This window comes from Labrus bergylta, chromosome 4 (genome assembly GCF_963930695.1).
Source record: "Labrus bergylta chromosome 4, fLabBer1.1, whole genome shotgun sequence".
Taxonomy (NCBI): Eukaryota; Metazoa; Chordata; class Actinopteri; order Labriformes; family Labridae; genus Labrus; species Labrus bergylta.
In genome coordinates, this window is record NC_089198.1 from 5,367,702 (window position 1) to 5,391,741 (window position 24,040).

The following is a 24,040-nucleotide window of genomic DNA, read 5'->3' on the forward strand; positions in this document are numbered from 1 at the left end:
TTAAGGTTGCTGATATATTTCAATGTTTGAAGAAGATTTGTGAGGTGGTTTCGGTGCTCGGCGTCACTTTTTTTTACACATGCGGGATATCTCGTCTTGCAATGAAACTCCTCTTTTGTTGATGTCATCACAAAACCTGCAGGCTGCACATCGCTCCCATCAGCACTCTGCAGCAGTTCTTCACTGTTCAGATCTCTCTCTCTCTCTCTCTCTCTCTCTCTCTCTCTCTCTCTCTCTCTCTCTCTCTCTCTCTCTCTCTCTCTCTCTCTCTGTCTTTCTGTGATTGATGCCTGACAAAGGAGCCAGACAGAGGCCGTATACGGACTCTCCAGCTATTGATTGTTCTTCACTTAAGCTCTAATGAAGTATTGGTCAGCCTCAGTGAATGTCAGCAGTGCTTAGCGAGGCAGCAGGTGAGAGGAGCCGTCAGACACTAGACTTCATTACGACTGGTGTTTGTGCATTCAGCTTCTCTTTGAGCCGCTCGGTGTGGTGGAGGTGGATGGAGGAAGCTGCAGTTTCGAGTTTCTGCAGATATTAGTGAAGTCTTCATGTGTCACCAAGGTTACACTCAACTCAAAATATAATAAATGTCACAATACCATTATTCCCAATTTCATCATTTTGATAAAGACACAGGATTGAAGTCAACTCGTGAATAAAATACAGCGTACAGTATGTGCCAGTGATGACAATAACTTATCAGACCTATATCATTTATTTTACCAGGCTTTAAACATGTTTATTTATGCCGTAAAAAATGGCTTTTTTGAATGGGTGTGTATGTGACTTGGTCTATTGGAGCCAGCCTCTAGTGGACACACAATGGACTACAGGATTTTGCACTTCTGCATTGGATTCATTTTTCAACACCTTTTGTGAGTTATCCTCTTGATATTTTGGTTTATATTCGATCCATTGAAATAAGGTGCACAACAACGATGTCATGCCTGTTTTTGTAGAAAAGGACAACCCTTTTAAAGTTGTATCTATTTTTTAAAAACCTTGTGAATCATAAATAATTCAGGAATACTCACACATGAGCACAAGCAGATAAAACAAGCCGGAGGCAGCTCAGCTTGCAGCCCCTCGGGGGCCGAGCTCTGGTGTTTTTTATCACCAGTTCTTTTTTATTTTGGAGTGGGGGAGGCCTCTAACAGTACATATCATTTGAACACTGCAAAATAAAGATGAATATTTTGTGAAGTATACATCCTACCATGCTGTTGCTTCTGCATTAGACGATGATGCAGTATGCATGTGCAAAGTCAACTTGATACACTCACATGATGATTTCAGGGGTTAACGTTTTGGGGAAAGCCTCCATCGAACCTGTCGCTCTCGTGGAGGTCAGCTGGACTCCGTTCCACCCTAAATCCAGGGAAATATTGACTCTGCCGGGTTGCAAGAAGCAGATTCATTCCTTACATGGTCACACTGAGGGAAGAGGAACAGAGAGGGGGAACAGTTAAGAAGTGTGTATAAAAAGTAAACCAGGAGGGAGAACGAGGTTAAGAAAGCTGCAGAGAGGAAGAAAAAGACAAAAATAGGAGATGAAGGAATGCACGGGATGGAGGGGATGAAAGAGGAGAAAGGAGTGAGTGAGGGAGAAAGTGATCTTTTTGCCAACACAAACACAGGAAACAGCTAAAAAAGAAGAAGAAATAAATGTATTTTAACAGAAACATAGATCCTGGAGTGTTTAGAAAAGACTTCCAAGCCTATACAGTCCATCCTGAAGTGACTTGAGGAGAGATTCCCTTCTCTCCTGCAGAGGTAAGAGGTCGTGGTCTCAGATCTTTTCACTTATTTTGGCTGCAGGGGTGTGTCATAGATTTACATCTTCACTGTGCAGTGTGTTGCACCTGTTTGTGATAACTGACACCAGTTTACTCACAATGAAAGCAGCTAAAAATATCCCCCTAATCATCTCCCAAAGAAATCAAGTTGCTGAGTCACTAAAGGATTACATGGCCTTTGCGCCCGCTAAACCAGCGCAAATGAGATACAAAACGTGCAAATGGTTAAATGCACCCCTAACTGCGCTGCAGAGCAAACATCATCTCTCTTCCCACGATGCTGTTTGTATTTAAATACATCGTTATGCATCATTTTGGGAAAAACTTCTCCCCTTTCAATGCAAAATGTGTCTAATTCACAAACATGGGTACTAACGGCCATGTGTAGTTCGACTGAAAAAAATACCAGGAGAAGGTATACCTGTAAGTCTTGCAGGTAAAACAGGAGTCTTATGGGCTCTGGCTTTGTATTGAACTGCAGAAACAGAACCAGGCGTTGTTAAAAAATGTTGTTACCTTGTTATTGTTGTAGAGTTGCAGAATCTTGTCTTTTTGATGTCTTATTATGCTTCTTAGAAATCATCTAACGTGTACATGAAGCCTGGAAAACATGACTTTTGTTCTTTTAACCTACAGTTTTTGAAAACACACCGCTGATAGAAATCTTCCATTGCATAATGCATGTGTTTAATCTTTGAAAGAAAAGCACTGAGCTCACATCAGCCGAGGTTTTAATATTAAAGTCTAAATGGAGCTTTTAAACATTTGAACAGGGTTATTATAAGCTGTCAGCAGGCAGAGAGATGCTCTACAAAGCAATGAGGAAAAAGTGTGTGTGTGTGTTCATTTTTCCTGCCTCTGATGGTGCATTTAAAATGTGCATATAATAAACATATAGTATGTGGGTCTCTCAGTGAGTGTGTGTACGCACACTCATGATTGAGTGCACAGGTTGACTCTTTGTGTTTTTTTGAGCACAAATTTCTGCTTGGGGACATTTCTTGCAGTAGGTGTTTGTCTGCATGGGTTGGCCTGTTGTGTGTGTGTGTGTGTGTGTGTGTGTGTGTGTGTGTGTGTGTGTGTGTGTGTGTGTTTGTGTGTTTGTGTGTCCGGCCAGAAGGGCCCTGTCACCCTGAGTGGAGTGCGAGGTGAAGTGACAGATTTGGATCAGCGGGGGAGGCCGGTCAGTGCGACTGTGCCACGGTTAAATAATGCAGCACATCTAATTCACACACCTGAATTATGGAGGCAGAGCCGCCGTGTTTCTAGGGAACATTTTTTCCTGCGACGCACTCTGTGTCTGAGGATTTCTGGCCAGACGGCAGCGGGCAGAGACAGACAGCAGCCCTTCAGTCAGTCTGGAGGTCAGTCAGGGAGAAAAACGACGAGCCGACAGAGAGGACTTGCTTGCAACGTGCTTCGTTCTGCCAAGGTAAACGGATGAAATCATCTCAGATTATTATATCGGCAGCATGTTAACTTAACTACTGTTATAGAGTATTGCTGTAAATTCTGTTTCAACTAGTCAGGGGGTTGTTTTTGCATTAGAAATGTTAGAGCTGTATAAAATGTAAATAGAGCCGTGTGGAGTTGGAGATTTTTGGGGGTATAAAATTCACAGATTACCATCATTATGACCAGTTAAGAGAGGTTTTCAGCTGGAATGAAAATAGATTTTCTCTATGTGCAATGTTTCTGCACCAATGTGAGGTGCTCAAAACTCTGCTTTTCTAAGAGAAGATTTTGCAGTATTTGACATAATCTACACGTGACAGTCAGACCCTGGTTTTAGCTGTAATGTGGTGCCCCGTGTGAGGCTGACAGTGCTGAGATTACTGTTAAAACTTGACAGTCAGAGCATTCATATTCAGACAAACACTGACCCAAAGCATTGTTCTCTTTATTTTATCGTCAGTAAAATAAATGTTATATTGGCGCATCTGAAAACATTAATGACCGTACTGATAAAGCTTTCATCGTCTCACCTGATAATAGGCTCTAATCCTCTAATACACAAATGTGTCCACAGTTATGGTTATTAGATAATCATGTATATGGAGAAATACCAATCAGTCATTGTCTGATTGTTGGTAGGACAAAACTTAGCTTGACAGAAATGTCGTGGAAAAAAGTTTTATATTCCAAAGTCTTATATAAAAAAACGATTAAAATGTAAAAGAATTCCTCAGCATATTACTGCATGATGAAAGTGTTATAGTTTTTAGTGAGGAGTCTTTCTTTATATGTCTTTTAAACCATTAATTAACCCAACCTTGGGTCCAGGCAACTCTAGGGAGGGGCGCCAAAGATGTCAGGAGGCTCTGCTCTATGGTTGTCAAAATAAGATTTGCACTTACTGAATAAAGTAATGATGACACAAGTACTGGATAGTTCATATGGCTGCAGGGTGGTGCTGTGGTTACTGGTTTTGGACCCACAGCCGGTCAGTTGCCTTCTGTGTGGAGTGCATGTTCTCCTTGTGCATGCGTTGGTTCCCTCTTGGTACTCTGGCTTCCTCCAACAGTCCAAAGACATGCTCTTTGGGTTAATTAGTGACTCGTATGTGTGAGCAAGAAAGTACATCCGTCTCTGTGATTGATTGACTAGCGACCAGTCCCCCACCTCTTGCCCGATGACAGCTGGTTATCAGCTCTAGCTCCCGCGACTCCGAACTGGACAAGCAGCTTAGATAATGGATGGATAGTTGTATTTAAGATCTGTACATTAACCTGTGTAAAAATGTTTCCTCCCTATAAATCAGGTTAGTCAGACAGCCACACCAATAACTCTAAAAATCTAATGAAAGTTTTTGTCCATTTTTGACAGCAGTCTTTCTGTTTTTTTCATGTGAGTCCTGAGGGAGATCAGCATGTCATATATATAAGGAAACAGGTTGAGGACCACTGAACTGTAGAGGAGCCCGGCTTTTGAAACATTAGATGTGTTGCATTTTGAAAAATTGGCAGTCGGCCTTTGTGTGTTTGTTGGTCTGTGTTCAAACATTCTTTTAAGTTAGAGACAAAACAGTATGAAAGCATCCTTTATCTATCTACATGCATAAGTCAGTTAGGGCACACACACACTACACACACGGTACGGGACAACTGGGCCCAGTGTGACTGCGCCCTTAAACCTGATAAGTGATAATCAATCAGCTATAGAGGGGGCTGTCGAACTGTCATAGTCTGTGATCCCGGCTTTAAATTCTCTGATTAAAAAAGGTGACAAGCTTTTACAGCATAATATTCACAAGTGCTTCTTCATCTTGTTTGAAGGTTTCACGTTTAAGAAATTAGGTGTAAACATGTCTAGAGATTATTTAGGACTGAGGTGATACCTCGTGTGTGTGTTTGTCATGTTATTATAAAGTTATATCGACTCTAATGCAGACTGCAGGAGGCTGAGCACATTCACATCAGGGACCCTGCACGCTTTCCGCTGCCCTGTCCTCCCTTCACACATTCACAGGCTGACAGACACAGATAAAGAACTCTTAAAGGTCCGGTGTGAGTGTCTCCCTATCTGTGTGTGTGTGTTTAGTCCAGACTGACTAATTTCAGCAGACACCTGATTGGACAAGTGCGTACTTCCTGAATTGCAGTTCTGGATGTTGAGGTCATGTTCAGTGTCAGGTCAGTTTCATATTCAACGGAGAGAACAGATTTTGCATTTTGTGTTTTTTTGTTGCTGCTGGAAAATAAAGCAGGTTTGTTTATGGGGCTCATGGGGCGGCTGTAGTTCAAGAAACCAGGGTCGCTGGTAGCCTAGTGGTTAGTCCACTCGCCCCATGCATAGAGGCTTTAGTCCTCCAAACGGACGGCCCCTGTTTGAACCTTTTCTCTCTGACTCTATCAACTGTCCTATCTCTAAAAAAAAGACATAAAAGCCCAAGAGAAAAATGTCTCTTATTGATTGTGCAACGGTTTAATAAGTGACTGTACGACGTAAAATTATATTTAGGGTTTTACTGAGAATGTAAGTAATCTGCAGTTGAAATCTTAATTTGACATGATATGAAAACCCTAACCCTTCAGTCCAAAGCCTTTAATTAATAAATGCCTTTGTCACACAGGTACAAAGGCATGTACTTACATTTCTGCATTGCTTTATTTTCAATGAGTAAATGTACAGTATGTGTGCAAAGAGAAGAACAGGAGCAAGGGTGCATCTACAGTCAGTTGTGTGTGTTTGTGTGTGTGTGTGTGTGTGTGTGGGGGTTCTGCACTTTACCCTGCGCGTGTGGACTGGATGTGCGCGGACATCATCCGTCACATATTGAGGCCAGACGGACAAGAAAATACTCTGGAGATGAAATAACGGATGAAAGAGATAGACAGCAGCACAAAGGTAGAGACACAGAGGAGCGGGGAGGAAATACTCAGTGGGTCAGACTGTCAGAGAGTGTGCGAGCGAGCGAGAGAGAGAGTGAGTGGTGAGAGGTCCCCGGAGTGTCGATGAACCCGTTTCCCCGACAGGAGAGGAAGGGGAAGGCTTCGTCCAGCGTATGTTTGTGCAGCTTTAGACGGCATGAAAGATTGATTGAGACGAGCGGCCGTCTGAGGCGAAGGTGATGATGGTGGTGGTGCAGGAAGGAGCTGGGAGGAGCTGACGTGGTCTACAATGCACAGACTGATAGATATACAGCATGTTCAGAAAGGTACAATGCAGAGTGCATGAGTGTGTGTGTGTGTGTGTGTGGCTGGCTGGTTAGGTATTCTTTGGCGTCTCCATGTTGTTGCTGAAATAACATCTCCTCTTGTGGGGCTGCAGAGAGACATTTTACGAGCACTTTTAGTGTTATCTCATGCTAAGCTAGCACATTTATTTTATTTTTGCTGGGTTATTTTCCTCTTCTCTAAGTCCCCTGACAACACGAGTACAGCTGTTTACAAGCTTCCTGCTTTTACACTTCTTCAATGTTCTTTGTTTTCTGCACCAAAAACACCACGACGCATCCGTCGTGTGCAAACTGAGCGGGCAAGAAAACAAATTCAGATATCTGACGCGCACACTCACACTTGAGTGCACATTTCTCGATGTCCTGAATGCCATGATGGCGTTCAGAAGAGCCAATCGGCCTCGCCCACCAATATCAAAGTTTTTCTCATGAATCAGCTTTGTTGGCCAGCTATGCTCACACACACGAGGAATTTGATTTTGGTGAGCTGGGCTCTCTATGTACAAAAAGTACAAGTACGAGAGAGCGCAGTACCGTGGCAACCATCGGCGGCGCCATCTTGGAGAGGTTCTGGTCGCATGCTTCGGTTGTTCTTAAGATGTTTTTTTTTTTTTTTAAAGTCTCCGTCAGATTCATGTTCTTAAAGGACTGAATTGTTCACAGCTGTGTTCTTGTCTTCTGGTTACACATTAGCACATGTAACCGCCCACTAATGCCCATAAAAGGGCATGAGAGCAGGACCCAATGGATTGTACTAAAAGTTTTATCTAGAGCAGCCGGAGACTTTTAGAATTAAAGACAAAGTGTGAGTTGGTAAAAACACTCCCAGCTGTTCGTAGAGATGAACCAGAGGTGTGTGTGTGTGTGTGTGTGTGTGTGTGTGTGTGTGTGTGTGTGTGTGTGTGTGTGTGTGTGTGTGTGTGTGTGTGTGTGTGTGTGTGTGTGTGTGTGTGTGTGTGTGTGTGTGTGTGTGTGTGTGTGTGTGTGTGTGTGTGTGTGTGTGTGTGTGTGTGTGTGTGTGTGTGTGTGTGTGTGTGTGTGTGTGTGTGTGTGTGTGATCAGCATACCAGAGGTTCTTCTGTCGGTCTGTCATCACATTCCCTCCACAGGACCACCTGCTGAGGGGGAAACAACTGACTGCTCCATCTACGGCTCTGTGCAACCGTCTTTGACCGGAGCCGGTCGTGTCGTTGTTGTTGTTGTTGCTGTTTTTATCAACACGACCCGCTCGCATGACGACGAGCGCTGAGAGACACCCGGACGGTGAACCACGGGGTTATCAAAACATGCTACTTCACCGTCTTCTTTGTAAACTTTGGTCTTTGCTGCATCGTGTTAGTGTTAGTGATAATCACTACTATGTGCCATGCTGCGCCGCTCCACATAGACAGACACTTGGTTACTATGGCGATGTGTGCCGTTCATTGAATGTACATGAAGACGGGTGAGGCGCGTCAAGTCGTACGCTGAGAAATATTACTATTTGGAGCCAGAGTTGGGGACTGCTGCTGCTGGTGGAGTGTTGATGTCCCGATGATTCCTTCAACTCAAACACACATTAAACTGATAAAAAAGGTAACGGCCCCTCAGGTGGGTTCAGTCCACAGCAAAACAGATTCTCGTGTCGGTTTGAATCAGACACTCGCGGTTGTGGAAAGTTCAGAGGCTCCTGAGACTTCCCTCCTCCTGACATATTCAGGAGTGTATTTGTGAAAAACAGCTTTTTAGGGCGTGCATGAAAAGACAGGTGCACTGAGGGGTCCAGGTTTTCAGTCTATATGATGAATGGCATATGGCATATCTTTCTCGCCGCCCCTCTTCGTCCCCTCCCCCTGACCCTCTTCGTCCGTTATCTCTACCGGCCTCCGAGCTGCTGCTGCGCCCGCTAATCTTATCTGGTGTGACGCAGCGTTAGCAGCCGAGGAGAGAGGAAAGGACGGCTCCCTGTTGAAGGAGGCGTCCCTTCCTCTCGTGATAACACCTCCACCTCTGGCCCCGCCCCTCCACTGCAAGCTGTGGCATCTTATCTGTTTGTTTTTTTTACCCCGGGAGAAACAGCCGTCACCCCGTGTGGCTTCAAAACAGATAAGCTCGGCTTTAGCTTAGCCTGCAGAGCCCGGCCTTTAAGAACCAGCCTCACGCCTGAGGTCACCTGACATCCTCTGAGGTGTCTGTTACTGGATGCTTTTAAATAAATCTTTTTCATATGAATGGACGAAGGGCCTCTCTGTTATGCTAGGCTACGTGTTGAAAATGCTAACTTGCTTTAAAAGCAAATGTTCCTCTTTGAAGAGTGACTGAAATCTGTTATCTTATATACGTTTTCTGACTTTGTGAAGCGAATGCATTCGTTTAAAGTCACTTCCGCGACATCCACACTTTCACTGAAACACATTTTCATCCCCCACACTTTTTACCAGTGGAGTCATCGATGAAAACCTATTGGTCAAGTAAGATTTATTAAGTGACAATTAAGCCAATCATAGCTGTTCGGTTACAGTTGAAGCACGGTAAAGTTACGTTTAATCCTCCTGTCACTCATCACTGAGTCAGAGCTCAGAGCTAACACATGAGAGAGTTATTCACCCAAACATGTTTTTAAGATAAATCCACCTCACAAAACAACGTTAGTGTAACATTTTCTCCTCTTGGTTGTTCTTTTAGCTCTGTTTATTTACTCCCGTAAGTTTACGATGTAGCGGAAGTCCCCTTTGCAGTTTTTCAAAATAAAAGCACAGTTTATATGAAGACCGGAAATAAAGAGACTGAGGCGTAAGGCAATAAGAAAAGCAAAATAAAAGCATCACAAAGAGCAGTTTTGAATCTGGTTTTTAGAGCTAACTGGGTTACTCACAATGGATGTTCATAAAGTTAGTGTCTAATTATCTTTTGTCACTTTGTCTTGTTGTGTGATGTGTCAGCTAACATCAGTTATTGGACATTAAATGAAACAGAATGTGTTGACTTGCTAGAGGGTGGTGATATACTAGCATCAGAACACCCACACTTTTAAAATCACTGCTCCACCCCTGCTTCCACAACCTTTAAAAACACTTTCACCCCACTTATTTGGTAAGTTAAAACAACAGCTGATCAGATGCCGATCAGTCGCTCATGCTAACGAGGCGGTAGTCCCTGCAGTAGCTTCAGTTTCACCTCGTCTTTGAGTTTCTCTGTGTAAGATTCCTGCCTTGGTCGTGTGTGTCCTTTTGTGTACTTTGTGTTTTCCCTTCATGTTTGAGAGCTTTATTTAAGTCTTTGTGACGAGAGCTGCAGTGAAAAGTTAATTCAGGACACGTTCTGCTAACCTCAGACTCAGACGGAGCCGCTGCCTTTTTTACAGAATGAGTGATTTTTACGAGCGTTGGTGCTGCTGAGGTGTCGTCCTCGAAGAATGAATTCAGTGAGGGGAGAGTGAGTCGAGCTGATGAGGACGAGCAGAGGGGTAACTCGGCTGTTAGAGGCAATAAGGGCAGATAAGGACACTGAGTCTGAGAGTGTGTGTGTGTGTGTGTGTGTGTGTGTGTGTGTGTGTGTGTGTGTGTGTGTGTGTGTGTGTGTGTGTGTGTGTTCATTTCATCCCTGCAGAGCTTCAGGCACTCTGTCTTCTCATCAAAACTGCATCCAAACATTGTTTTTTTCTTCATTACAAATCCTCCTCCGAGTCTGTCTTGACCTCTCCCTGGTTGCCTCCTCATGATATTGTTGCAAAGCCGTTTTTCCCCGAGTGACGGCGTGAAATTTGTCGAAGCTCCGTCAACATGACAGCAGGCCCAGAGAGGAGAGGAGTAAATGTTGTAAGAGAAATGTCAGACGGGGGCAAACATCAATATGGCTCCTGGTTTGTAAAAAGTGTTTCTCTTTCAGAATGGGCACAAACACACATATTTACAGATAAAGCATACATTTTACAATCCCAGATCCCCCTCGTCACAGTGAGTTTGACCTTTGACCCTCAGGTCGTCGTCTTAGAGCTCCTGTGAGGAAGACTAAAAGACTCCAGGTCTCATTTTTACCAAGTGAGATTAATATGTGAAACAACAATTATCTATCTGTTGCTCTTTTTGCACTTGAATTGCACATTTGCACACCTCCACTTTGCACTTTAATAACTTGAACTTCCATTCTGGTACGGGCTCTTGACTGATTTGATCTGGTTTTATATTTTGCTGTGTTGTCTGATCTTCCAGTTCGTTTTTGTTCATGTTTCATGGTGATGTTGTCCTTGTGTTTCTTGTCTTCTGTGTGCTCCTGTTGCAACGCAAATTTCCCCTTGTGGGACAATAAAATAAAAATCTGAATCTGTAGGAGGTTGTCTGGATTTTGTATTTGTTATACTACTGGTTGTATTGACCAATCATGTTTCAGCAGGCTTTGGCGCATGAGCGTGAGCAATGAAATAGCATAAAATGCTAACCTACTTCCTGGTTTTAGAACTCAATCCTGTGGTGCTCTAAGGACAGATTTCAAGAAAAATCTGTGCAGACTTTTTGTTCCAGTTGTTCACTACACATGCAGAAAGTGTTGTCTGCGCTACGTCTGCACCATGTGAGTCACAACAGGCCCCCAAAATGACCTTTGACCTGCTTGTGATTGTTCTGATTTCCACATAAATTTGAGTGATCATCATTTCAGAATAAAGCAACGTTGAAGTTTCATGAGATTGACTCGTCTGTTCTGTTTTCTTCACCGTAGAGAAAGATAAAGGTGTTTTTTTTTACAGTTTGTGAGATGTTTAACAAACCAGGCTGAGATAAGCGGAGGGAAATGAACTCTTGTTTTTTCTTCCCTAATCTCTTCAGCTGTTAGTGAGCCGAGGTGTAACGTCTTTGCAGGTTTCTTCCAAGTAGAACCGCAACATCTGTTCCCGTGTTTAAGGACTGCAGGGATCTGTGGGAGCGGTAATGGACAGATTGTAATGTAAGACGGGGATTAGAGATGTACAAAGCACACAGTTTCCTTCTCCGTGTACCTTTATCTACGATCACTCCCCTGGAGTCCTGCTGACAGAGCTGAACACAGATTTTCCCTCTGCTGTATTCTCTCCCATAATCCCCTGGGGGGGCGGCGGCGAGCTCGGGGTCAAGTAACAGGAGAGCACCAAAAGACTGTGCCATGATGCAAAACAGCTTGTTTTAAAGAGCGTACATTAGCACTATTTGCTGTGCCTGCAGGATGATAAATGGTTGGAAGTCAAATGAAAAGAGAGTAACTCAGACTGCACACGCTCCTCTGTGGTCATCTGCATGTTTCATTCTTCTGCTCTGAATATTTACAGTGAAGGTCGTGCTCTGTGTGTCATCACACGATGTTCACTATTTCAGGAATCGCTCCTGTTGGTCAAACTACTTGGTGGTGTTAAGACTTTGGAGGTTTTCTGTTTTTTTCTCGTCTTTAAAGTTGACAGTGAAGACATGATTCAGACAAAGCAGACGAACTGAAGGAACTGTGAAACCAGACGAGCAGAAATCTGAAGGAGCAAAGAACAAGAAGACTCAAAGGAAGCATAGTGATAAATCCACACAATAACAACCTGTACGCTCACAGGCAGGTGAGGAGCAGCCTCTTCACGTGTTGTGGAAATGTTGACATTTGTAGACAGTTTAGTCTTCATTTTTTTAAAGACGCTTTTTCAGGGTCTTGATAGGAAAATTGATAGAGTAGGAAATCAGGAGAGAGGCGGGGGGGAGGAGCCACAGGTCAGACCTGAAGACGAGCTACCCACTTAGAGCCTCCATGGGAAGCCACCTAACCACTAGGCCATCAGCACCCCACAGTTTAGTCTTAATTTGAAGGTCAGCGCCCTGTTGTAGCTAAATAAGATTAGTAAACCGCAGGATGTGAAATATAGTCTCTAAAGCGTGGCGTACACTTCCCTTTTTTAGAAAAGTCGTGGTGGAGTGTCAGCTCACACTTTACGACTGAATTGTTTAAGATGCACGACAAAACCTCACGATTTAATGTGCTTAAACCGTACGACCGGATTGTTGGGGATGACCCGAGAGCTCACACTGTACAAGTCAAGTCAGGACGGAGCGTTCACAAGAGCCTTGTCTTGTGGCTCTGCTCACACTGTGTAAGTGTGTGCAGTCATAAGACTCAAATATTTTACATTGCCAGAAATGTATCAGATTGGTTGGCATCAGCTGATCGGGCCGTGATCGGCTGGCGTGCCTCCCTGGACGCCGCACGGCTAACGATGTGCGGTCGGCCTGAAATATGGATTTTAAAAATCGGGCCTAAATCTGCCTGAAATCGCACAGAAAAAAAGAGACTGCTCTGATGTTCTGTGATGTTCATCAGTCTGAAGTGTTCTCCTAACCCTGAAGGATTATGGGAAATGTAGGCTGTTGTTGTAGCCTGTTTTCCTTCCTTCATTCCCTCATGTGAGATCTTTACTGCGAGTATAGTTTTGTTTTTGTGTTAACATGTCATCCCTTTGATGAAGACGATTGTCTGTTTTTCTTAGCGTGTGTGTGTGTGCGTGTGTGTGTGTGTGTGTGTGTGTGTGTGTGTGTGTGTGTGTCTCCTCAGGATGTCTGTGTCCTGACTGGGTCGGCTTCTCAGTTCCTGTCTCCTTTCCCCCCAACATCCTGTTTTCACACATAGGTAACACACATCAGTCAAACAAAGAGTTCTTATTGGCTGAGGTACTACAGTATATAAGAGACTGTTTGTGACTCTTCAATAGTTTAACAGATCTGTTTGATCAAAACAACAAAATAAAAGATTAAAGAAACAACATGAGCCTCCTGCCTGAGTGTGTGTGACGTCTCTACCTGCTGGAGGAGAGAGACAGAACAACACCTGTTGAAACTCTGCAGCTTAGTGTAAAAAAACCAAAAGATCTCTTCTCCTCCTCGGTGATGGAAACATGTGGCTCATCAGTGTGTTCGCTCTGCGTTTCAACAGGAACATGTTGCCGTGGTGATCGCTTCACAAATCATCGCTGATGCTCGTCATCTCTTCTTTATTTCTTCTCCTCTCGTCGATCGATTGCCTCATTTTTTATTTTTTTGTGTCTGAGCATGAAATGGACCGGCTGCTGGGCGGCGAGTTGTTAAGGCGGGGAGTCACGGTGTGTGAGTTCCTCGTCGTGTGTGTGTGTGTGTGTGTGTGTGTGTGTGTGTGTGTGTGTGTGTGTGTGTGTGATGCATCAGTCGCTGCCTCCCTTTTTTTTTATTACTCAAATTCAATTCATTAATGTTTATTGGCATGAATGTTACATGAGCCAAGCTGGCAGGAGATCCTGAACGAAGCATGCAGCTAACCGCCACACAAACAGACAAATAAACACACTAACTATCTGCTGCTCGTTTTACCATCCCTTTCTTTTTTCTCTCTCGGTGCAGCAAAGGCTCATGGGAGCAGCCCCGAGCGACCCTGTGGGATAAATCCATTTTAGAAAGTCTTGACAGATACCATTTTTTTGTCTGTGTGAAAGAGAGACAGAGAGAGAGACAGAGAGAGAGAGAGAGAAGGAGGGAGGGAGGGAGGATTAGAGAAAGACAGTCTGACAGTGTATGCATGTAAAAGAACGCACACACACACACACACACACACACACACACACACACACACACACACACACACAGCAGGGAGCAGGCAGCAGGAGCCTCTCAGGCATCTCACTCTTGCAGAGAATGTAATGAAATCCGAGCCACTCTCCCCCCTTCTCTCCCTCTCCTCCCTGCTCCCACATGTGAGGCAGCAGAAAATACAAGACATTGATTTCAGTTATGACGACGACGATTCCATCAGCATCAACTCGCCCTTACGCGGCGTCGATAGAGTTAATCAACGACAAAGCCGCTGCGTTCAGGTTGAAGACGTTCTTCTAACTCTAACATGTGTCTCTAGTCTGTCTACAAATGATGAGAAAAGTCCATCCTCTTCATCTTCTGCCTGCTCCACTTTTCAGAAAATGTGTGCTCAAACAGGTCGTTTGGAGATTTTCCCTTCATGACATCACAAAGGGCAGTAGCCCCTCCCCCAGGTGGGTGACACTCCCACAGCTAGGTGTTTGTTCTGCCCTCTGAGTCTGCCTTCTCACCGTAAACACTAGTACATGGAGCGAGAAAGCACCGAGTACACCCAAGCCCTTTCAGTGAGGGGGCGTGGTCATACACAGCTCATTTACATATTTAAAGGTACAGACACAGAAACAGCCTGTTCTGAGCAGGGCTGAAATAGAGGGGTTTATAGACATGATCAAATACAGGATCAGAGTGGATTTAGAACAAGAAACTTCACACACATGTTTTGAGGAGCTCTGAGACTTATTTAAACTGAAGAGGAGGAGGATATGTGACCTTTGAAGATCCTGTGAGAAACTCTGGGTGTGTCGAATTTAGCGCCCCTGTGGTCCTCCTGTCTCTCTGCTGATTTAGTGTTTTCTGATTTAAAAAAAAATGTCAATCTTTATTTGTATGGCGCCACTTCATGACAAATAATATATCATCACACTTTAAAAAAGAGTAGATTAAGACCTTACTCTTTGTTATATTATGTTACAAAAACCCAACATTAATCCACCACGAGCACAGCACTAAGCAAAGTTACAGTGGAGAGGAAAAGTTCCTTTAAGAGGCAGAAACCTCGAGCAAACCTTTATGCATATATTTCCCCCATTTAACAGCCTACAGTAAATCTCAGCGTCCCACTCCCACTCTTCTTATTTCTGCCTCAGGCTCTTGTCCTCTGCGTCTGGGGTCTCCTTCAGACTTTATACCTCCCTACCTCCTTCCAGCCAGCTTTTGTTTCCTGCCAGTGAGGAAGCTCTTCCTTACAGCTCGTGTTTACAGCACTTTTCTATTTCCAATTCATTATCTGCCAAATATTGAGCATAAGGATTCTCCATCTCTCTCTCTCTCGCGCTCAAGTTGAGAATTGATCGCTCTGACATTGAAGAAGCCAGTTGTCTTTTCTTTTAAAGGACACTTGGGATTAAACTTGCGTGCAGAACAATGAATCGATAAATAATCTGAAGTTTACTCTTCCAAAGACGTAACATGATGAAATGTTTTCATTTGATTGATCACTCCTCTCCATCGTTCTTAATCATATTTATTTACCTTTATCAGACCCACCCCCACCTCAAGCTGGATGCTGTGATTGTATTTATTCTTTCCAGATCTTAAAAAGGAAGAGGAGGAAGAGGAAGAGGAGGAGAGGAGGAGGAGGTGATAGTTGCTGTGTTTGGTGGGTTATGGATCTTAATGGGCTCATCTAAATGTAAATGAGCACTGAGGTGGAGACAGAGTGTCTATCTGTCTGTCAGCTGCTGGAGGAGCAAATTATTTAGAAAGAGGCGAATGTGTTTATTTGCAGACTTCTCCCTCGGTGTGCTCAGCGTGGCTGGTTTAAATCAGGAGGTGCAGCAGAACCCACCTGTTCTCAACTCTTCACACACAGCAGCTTCATCAGTGAGCCTGAGTTTTTTCTGGTTACTCATCAAGTTCAACCTCTAGTGCATAAAAAGTTCTGGAGTTAAAGCGCAACACTAATCCTGTAACCTCAGGTTAGACTTTAAAGGAAGAATGTGCAACGTTTTTGATCCAGTAGGTGTCGCCCTTGAGCACCAGAATGAAACCAAAACAAACTGCTGTTTGGAGACTCCTCCGCTATTCTGAAGCCTCCGCTCTCCTCCAGAGACACACCTCCAACCTCTCTCCACTCAAGGTCACATGAAGGAGTTATCAATTAGAACGCAACATAATTAAGCACCATTAAGCTCAAGCAGAGGACAAAATTGTCTTTTGCTCGAGCTGTAATCACCTGTGTCCTGCATCGTTAGCATGCTAATGTTAGCGCTTTTTAGTTAGCTCGTAGCTTCACATTGCATGCTCTAAAACACTTATGTGATATTCAAATAATCAGTGAGTATGTTCTTCTTCTTCTCTCTAGTTCTTGACTAAAACAGCTTTTCTACACAAGGGGAGGAGCCGGCCGTCCCGTCCATGTAAACACGGCTCTGACAACAACACAGCCAGCGGGACTCGAGCTTCTCCCTCATTGTAGACAGTCAGGACTCAGAGACACGTTATACTTGATTTCTGCTTTATTTATGAGTAAAATGTTTCATATTCTTTCTTTAAAGTTCACATATTTTACTCCTTTCTTTCTCACTTACTTGTTGCTTTGCAGAGACCGTAACATGCCTTACAGTTTGAGATTATTTTGTCGCAATTAGAGTCTTCAGCTGCTCTGTTAGCGGGTCAAAACAGGGATTTGATTTGTTGATATCCTCTCACCACCACTGATACAACCACCCATGGTCTCAGTGTGTGTGTGTGTGTGTGCGTGCGTGCGTGCGTGCGTGTGTGTGGGTCGGGGGATTAGACATATTAGCCATGTTAGACACACACATGTGGCGGGGACAGATGCTGCGGAAACTCAATCTGTACAGTTGGAACGATTGGGGTCACCAGAGGTGGTTAAGCACCAGCTGTTTGAGTGTGTGTGTGTGTGTCGGTGTGTTGGTGTGTGTTGGTGTGTCGGTGTGTTGGCATCATGGCGGGGATCCAGTCTCAGGAATTCAGGCTTGCAGGATGGAGTTGTTAAGTTTTTTAAATTAAAGGGAAAATACCTTAAAACGATGTTTCACTATCTGAAGCGTTCCTCCTTATGTGTTCCAGATGTTTTTTGTTGGCATGGCAACAATACTAAATAACTCACAAAGGAATAAAAGAGTAAATACAGAAGTCACCCACTGTGGCAACAAGGAGCTGAACGTTTTTTATCACCATCAACAATGAGAAATTCAAACGTTTATTTAGCTATTAAAAACAAACACTGTTGGGAAACTGTGTTTCCTGCAGCTCTTTTGTCCCGGGACATTCTGACACACACTTTTTATTCTGTATGTTCCCCCCTGTGACTGATATAGAAAGAAGATGTTGTGATTTTATCTCTCTCACATCGGCCCGCCCCGCGTGATCGCTCTCAAACATCACTCAGAGAAAACCAGAGCTGCTGTTTCACACCCAGTTCCTGTGGTCGCGTCGGGGCTGTTTTAGCCGTAACGCCCCTTTGGATTTCACATTTCAGCTTTTAAATCTTCTCTGAGCCGCAGGAAACTGGACTGTTTCTCCTGCATAGCAGCCTCAGAGTTAAGTGGAGTACAGTTTCAGGGGGAAACGTGTGGGAGTTTTTTGCTGTGTCTTTGAGATTTCTGTTGATGGAAAATGACATTTAAAAAAAAAAGAAGAAAAATCAGCTTCTCTTTGAGCCGTAAAATGACATAGAGCTCTACCATCGGCCTCTCTCATTACTGTGTGGTGAGGAGCGGGAAAGAAACCTTTTATTCACAAGTCTCTTCTGGAGTCTCCGAGAGGTCATGAGACGACTCGGCCGTCCTGTTAACTCAAACCTAAAGAGAAAAAGACGCCTGACGTGTCCTCTAAATGGGTTTTATTTTAAATCATGGGCACATTTTCATCTCCTGTCAGACGCTGTCGTTCCTCACAAGAGGCTTTGTCTTCTGGTAGTTTAAAGTTTGATGTTTGCTTTGGTTTGAATAGCAAAGCATCATGTCCCCTCTAAAGCCGTTTCCACATCTGCACTCCTGTAAATATCTAGATAACTTCAGTACAGTAAGGTGACGACCACAGACACATCTGAAAGAAGAGGCATGGAGGGAGATGAGGAGGAAGAAGGAAGTCAAAAACAATATATCCTAAAGAGATAAAAAAAAAAAAAAAAAAAACAGGAAAACAAGGATTGAAAAGTTTTCTGGACAGTCTTCTGCTGACTAAACCTCAGGAGTGTTTTTTCTTCATAAAGCAGAGAGAGAGAGAGAGAGAGAGAGAGAGAAACTGAGCCGCAGATTTAAAGGCCCGCTCTCCTCTCAGATTAAAACCACATTGTTTTAGCAGCACACGCTGGCATTTCCTCTCGGTCTGCTGGGTGGAGCAGCCAGAGGAACACGAGGTTCATGCCAAGCAGCTCTGCAGCTGACTCCCAGCAGCACTGTGGAATTACCTCCGCTGCTGTCTCTCCGCACCGGGGCAAGAGAGGCACGGGAGATTCTAGAGGGAGAGTCACTGAGAGTTGTTGGGTCCCGGAGGTGCTGAAGGGTGCACTGGTCCACTTTTTCAGCCTTCTTCTGTCAGTGTGAATAAGATGTATGTACAGTTTGGTGCTCTTTAGTCTTGTATAGAGAGCTGAAAGACTTTAAAATCATTTTGTTGCACTGATTTGAATTTAAAAGCTTTATCTGCATCACTCATGACTACCACAGCTGAACCCGTTCTCTTTGTCTTTCAAAACAAAATCAGAAAAAGACTTCTTTGCACGTCAAAAGATGTTCAGAAATCGTGGCTGGAGACGGAGAAAGGTTGATGACAAAGGAACACCTTGTAGACGTTTCAACAATCACTGTGGGATTGTATTTTAGTAACGTTTGAACACACTGATTAGAGAGTTATTCTCAATAAGCATTGTTTTGGATTTATTTTCAATGAAAAGTGTGTCAGGAAATCAATTCTGAAATGTGAGAGTTAAAGTTTTATCTTGACCCTGAAAAAAAAGGAGTTATAACAAACAAACAAGCAAACAAAAAAATAGCTACAACTGCCGAAATCTGGGAGAAATGTGCGTCAGATTCAGAAACAAAACGAGTTCAAAAACAAGTGCAGACAAAATGCAACGACTGTAACGAAGAAAACATGCTGCAAATGCATGAATGATACAAAGTCAAAAATGAACAAAACTGAGTAAACACCTGCATTAAGCCAAATACTTGGGGCGCCTGGTGGCGGAGTAGTGCCCCATTTACGGAGGCTATTCCTGCAAGCGGGTGGCTTGGGTTTGAATCCGACCTGTTGCTCCTTTCCCCATTCTCTCTCTCCCTGATTCCTATCTTGCACATAAAGGCACACAAAATAAACCCTCCCAAAAAAAAGAACCTGTGAGCTTTGTACTTATGTTTAGCCAATCACAAACATAATAATTTCAGAAATACTTGCAGAGAAACACACACAAAAAAACGGAGGTGGAAATCCAACACAATGCAGCCATTATTCAACAGTCTAATTCTTGATTCTGCTGCTTCTGTGTGACAAAATATGAAAGCAAGGCATCAAATAAACCTAAGGAGAGATTTGTATTTACTCAGGCTGCTCTTAGCTGCTGCACTGCACCTCTCTGTGCCGTGTTGTTGAACATTTCCTGGCTAACACAGCTGCTCAGCCGCTCTGTTCCCCCCTGAGATCACAGTCAGCTACACTGAGAGCCAAAGCTTGGGTCACCACTTCCTCCTCCTCCTCCTCTTCCTCCTCCTTTTCTCCAGATTGCAGCTGGCGGATGTAATTGAATTAGAAGGAAGCGGTGGAGGCAGGAGAGCGATGGATGTAATGCATGGGCATAAAAACTATACCTGTTGATGTTTTAAAATAGTTTCTTTAAATTACAAGTAGCTGTACGCTTTTATAGTCTTGATTTATGTTGGAAGAGGAACATTTAGCCTCACGGACTAACGCTATAAATATACACATCTGGGAGCTGCCCAGTAAAACATCTGTCTGTCAGCCAACTCAACATGTCTGCCAAAGAATTCAAGTGTTTCGCTCAAAGAAAATGTCTGATTTTTTGAGTCATTGGAGAGGGCTTCTTTCTTACTCCCTGCGCCCAGATCTTTTCAGTCTTTTCCCTTAAGGACAAACTCCCCAACACTGATGTCACACCTAAACACATCACTCCTGTCACTTGGATTTCACATGTCAACATAATGCTTGCTGTAGTCTCTCTTTTAGTACCTTTTTCAGACCAACGTCTGACTTGAAAATTTGATTTTTTTAAGGTTTGTATGTTGTGTTATTCCCTGTTGTTGGGTTGTTGTCTTCTGCAGCACATCTAGAAATGAACTTTTAAAGACACGTTGCAGGATAAGAGTGTAAATGAATCTTGATTTTTCTGCTGCTAGGTGTCGGTAAAGAAGTTTTGCTTATTCGAAGAAATTTGGGCGAAGTGTAGCTACATTCTTGCATCGCTAACTGAAAACCCATGTTTGGTGATCCTCACTGTAAATACACCAACAAAGACCAAAGATTAAAAGTTCTTTCTACTAATTTGACAAGAAATTCTTAGATAGCAACGGTACTTTAAAAATGTGACTTTGTAGTCCAACAATTGCGTCAAGTTAGGATGTAGCCACAATAAACTATATGATTATAAAAATGAAGTCGGTTTAATTCCTTTTTACAATACAACCTTTATGTTATGCAGAGTAAGTCATGGAGTTCCACAAGGTTTAGTACTTGTCCTTTTCTTTTCCACTTATAAATGTAGAAACACTGCATAAATACTCATTGTTATGCAGACGATACTCTGCTATATCTATCAATGAGGCGATCTGTTGACTAGAATCAAAGCATGCTCCAAGGACATAAAGACCTGGAGGATCAGCAGTTTTCTACTGCTTCACTCGGACAAAACTGAAGTAGTTGTGTCTGTTGTTAGCTCTTTTAAATAGAAAATAATGAAATGCCTCACACTGATTATTACTTTTTATTGTTTTGTTTTTCTAGTGTTATGTCTTAAGTACTGTGGTTGCCATGTGTTGAAAACCCTCAATTCAGATCACTAAACCTGTTTTTAGGTTGAATTTGTAGCATTTGCTGTTGTAACCTTCTGCCAAACTTCATAACAGTCTGCTTTTTGAAATATTTTCCAGGCTTAGCGCCAAACAAACCTGAGGCAGAAATATGACCTTTCTGACGCAGCAGGGGGGGAAACAAACATGTAAAAAGGTTGTTTTTTTGGTGTTTTTGGCTAAAGCACACAGCCAGCAACGTTTCTTGGCAGATGCAACTGATACACAAAACAAATTAAACACAACCTTATAACTTCTGATAATTGAACTGACTTCCTGCATATTCCTCTAAATGAGCCGGAGGAGAGCTCCATTCTTTGTGCACTGTGCATTTTGAGGAGTTTGGTTCTATTTTAAGTGTGTGTGGTCGCCCCTGTGGGTTTCCTCTAAGAAGCTTTTAGCAGGGTTTGATAAGGCGTCCGCACACACTCACACACACTCCCTCACTCTGTTAAACCCATTAAAACCCCATTTTCATTTGCTCTACAGCAGCTTGTGTTAGAGGCTCACCGGGCTCCCCTGATTACGCTGCACTTTGTAGGTTATCGACTGATCCTGAAGTGATCTCCATCAAGTCTTTACTGTGATCAGTGTCATATTTTCTCACATGCGGACCAGTATCAGGCTGTATCTTTAGTCTTTTTTCACCAGCTTTCAAGTTGTGTCTGCAGTCTTTTGCAGTGGTGATGGCTGAATGTGAATTTTTCATCCTTAAGGCTGAAAAAAGAAAAAGCACAGCAGGGAAGAACAGGCCGGTTAGAAAGCAGAGAGAATTGTATTTTATCTGGACCAGCTGGATTTTCCTTTCACTTTCCTTGAACTCTGGAGCTGAGTGCACCAGCTGGGCGTGCGCCTGCATTGGGTGTCAGATGACGTCCGACTTAGAGCTGAAACTTATAACCAACTTAACATGAGTTCAAACGGCTGCATGGTCCCAGTTTGTTGGCGTTTTCATCATCTTTATTTTGCTTGTCATCCTGTAACCGCTCTCATGAAAGCAATGCCTGTTATCTTATGTTTATTTTTGCCTTGGGGTGAAGCAGAGAGAATCACTCCCATGATTCCCCGCCAGCATCGACCTCTTCTTTTGTTATTGTTTTGATTGAGAGCCCCCTGGTGGTGGACTTAAACCCATTTCTTGATAAGTCTATCAAGGTTAAGCTCAGCGTTTTAGTTTTACTGCTACAACATAATGAATGACAAACTGCTGTAAAAAAGAGGGTAGGTGTGTTTGGGTGATTTATGTGTTTGTCAGAGATCGAACTGTCACTATTTCAACCCTAAAGATCAATATCATCTGACCGACTGTGTGTGTGTGTGTGTGTGTGTGTGTGTGTGTGTGTGTGTGTGTGTGTGTGTGTGTGTGTGTGTGTGTGTGTGTGTGTGTGTGTGTGTGTGTGTGTGTGTGTGTGTGTGTGTGTGTGTGTGTGTGTGTGTGTGTGTGTGTGTGCGCGCCGGCACAGTGGGACCGCAGCAGTATTGCGTATCAAAGGTTATCCGGTTCTATTTTCAGAATCTCCTCTGTAGGCAAATTTCTACCGGCTGCAGGATCCGGGATGTGTGAGACACACACACACACTAACACACACTAACTAACACACACTTATTTCAGTTTCAACCGGCTTCAAAGTCAAACCCATCAAGGCAGAAGAATACCTCACCTAATATTCTCTGTGAGGTAAAAATGATTACTTTTGAAGACATGTTGGTGAATCGTGGATATTTGTTTGACCTTTAAAGGTGGAGTCAGTAGCGTTGTTCGTTCTAGCTTGTGAACACAACATTCAAACTTGGCCCCTCCTCCTCCTGGACTCATCACCACCAGAAGCGCACGTCCACATCCTCTGACAGTGGTTGTGAGAACAGACACACCCGACCCAACAACCACCTGCAGCATCACGCTTCATTACATTTCACCTTCGATTTAATGGAAAAGCCGATAATTGCGCAAGCTAGCACAAGGTAACTGCCGTCGTTTGGCAGCTGCCTGTCCTACAGAGAGGGGGACCAAGCCGCTCCTTATGTCCCCGAGAGCGGGTGGAAGCCAACCCAAGGCTCACCCTCGTTTCCGAACGAGCTTTATCCGCCAGAAGTTTCGCCTTACTATGATTTATATTTTCTCTTCTCTGCCGTTATACCTCTGCATTCGCCATGTTCGCGGGTCTGACTGGTGTCAAGTTGCTGAATTTTATCTCCTCCCAAACTCACCTGTGCACTTTTATTGACTGGGGGAAACACACTCACTCCCCACCCAGCTTAAGCACAGTATGGGACAACTTTGCCTATGTGCCCTAAGACCCCAAGAATTAAGTTATATTAGAGCCCAGATTTAAAGATATTTACATGTTAATGAATCATCAGTAATGAACAAGGACTAACTTTTTGACAGGAATTTTATTTTTTGTATTTAAACGGATTCAGAGACGTGTTTGCAGAAACAACACGTTTTATCCACATTGAGATGTCAGATATCGCCATAGTAACAGCTGGAGAAGGGATCCACAAATCCTCAAGGTTGGAGGTTTGGGATATGAAGACAAACCCAGAGGGAAGTGTGTGTGTGTGTGTGTGTGTGTGTGTGTGTGTGTGTGTTTGTCCTCTCGCTCACCTCCCTGTGAAGTCGGCCAACAAACAAACCAATTTGTTTGTTCTGCTGATGTCGTCGAGCAGCCTGTTTGGGCAGGCAGGTTGGACTGTACCACCTGTGTGGGAGACGGGGGAGGGACAAAAACAGGCAAGTCAATCGAGAGATAATTGCCAACTGATTCACTGTGTGTGCACAAGTGTGTGTGTGTGTGTGTGTGCACACAAGTGTTTGTGTGTGTATGTTTACAACAAAGGCAGCATTCGTTCTTAAATGTCAGCAGACACCTTCAGCCTTTTGTCTGTGCAGAGGAGGTCGACCTGCTCCTCTTTGAAACGTATAAGCTGCCTGTCTTTGTGTGTGTGTGTTAATTTAGAGTGTGTGTG

The 24,040-nt window shown here is 43.6% G+C and overlaps 1 protein-coding gene and 1 long non-coding RNA gene across 5 annotated transcripts in view; one reads left to right on the plus strand and one right to left on the minus strand.

Annotated features, from left to right (window-relative positions):
• The window catches only part of LOC110002051 (disco-interacting protein 2 homolog C), a 148,818-nt gene that overhangs the window by 42,989 nt on the left and 81,789 nt on the right, over positions 1–24,040 (plus strand). The gene's annotated exons all lie outside the window — the stretch shown is intronic.
• LOC136179132 (uncharacterized) lies at positions 1,308–4,292 on the minus strand. Its single transcript, XR_010666392.1, has 3 exons — positions 4,157–4,292; positions 3,035–3,223; positions 1,308–1,437 (listed from the first exon to the last, which is right to left on the minus strand). It is a non-coding gene; the product is annotated as an uncharacterized lncRNA (long non-coding RNA).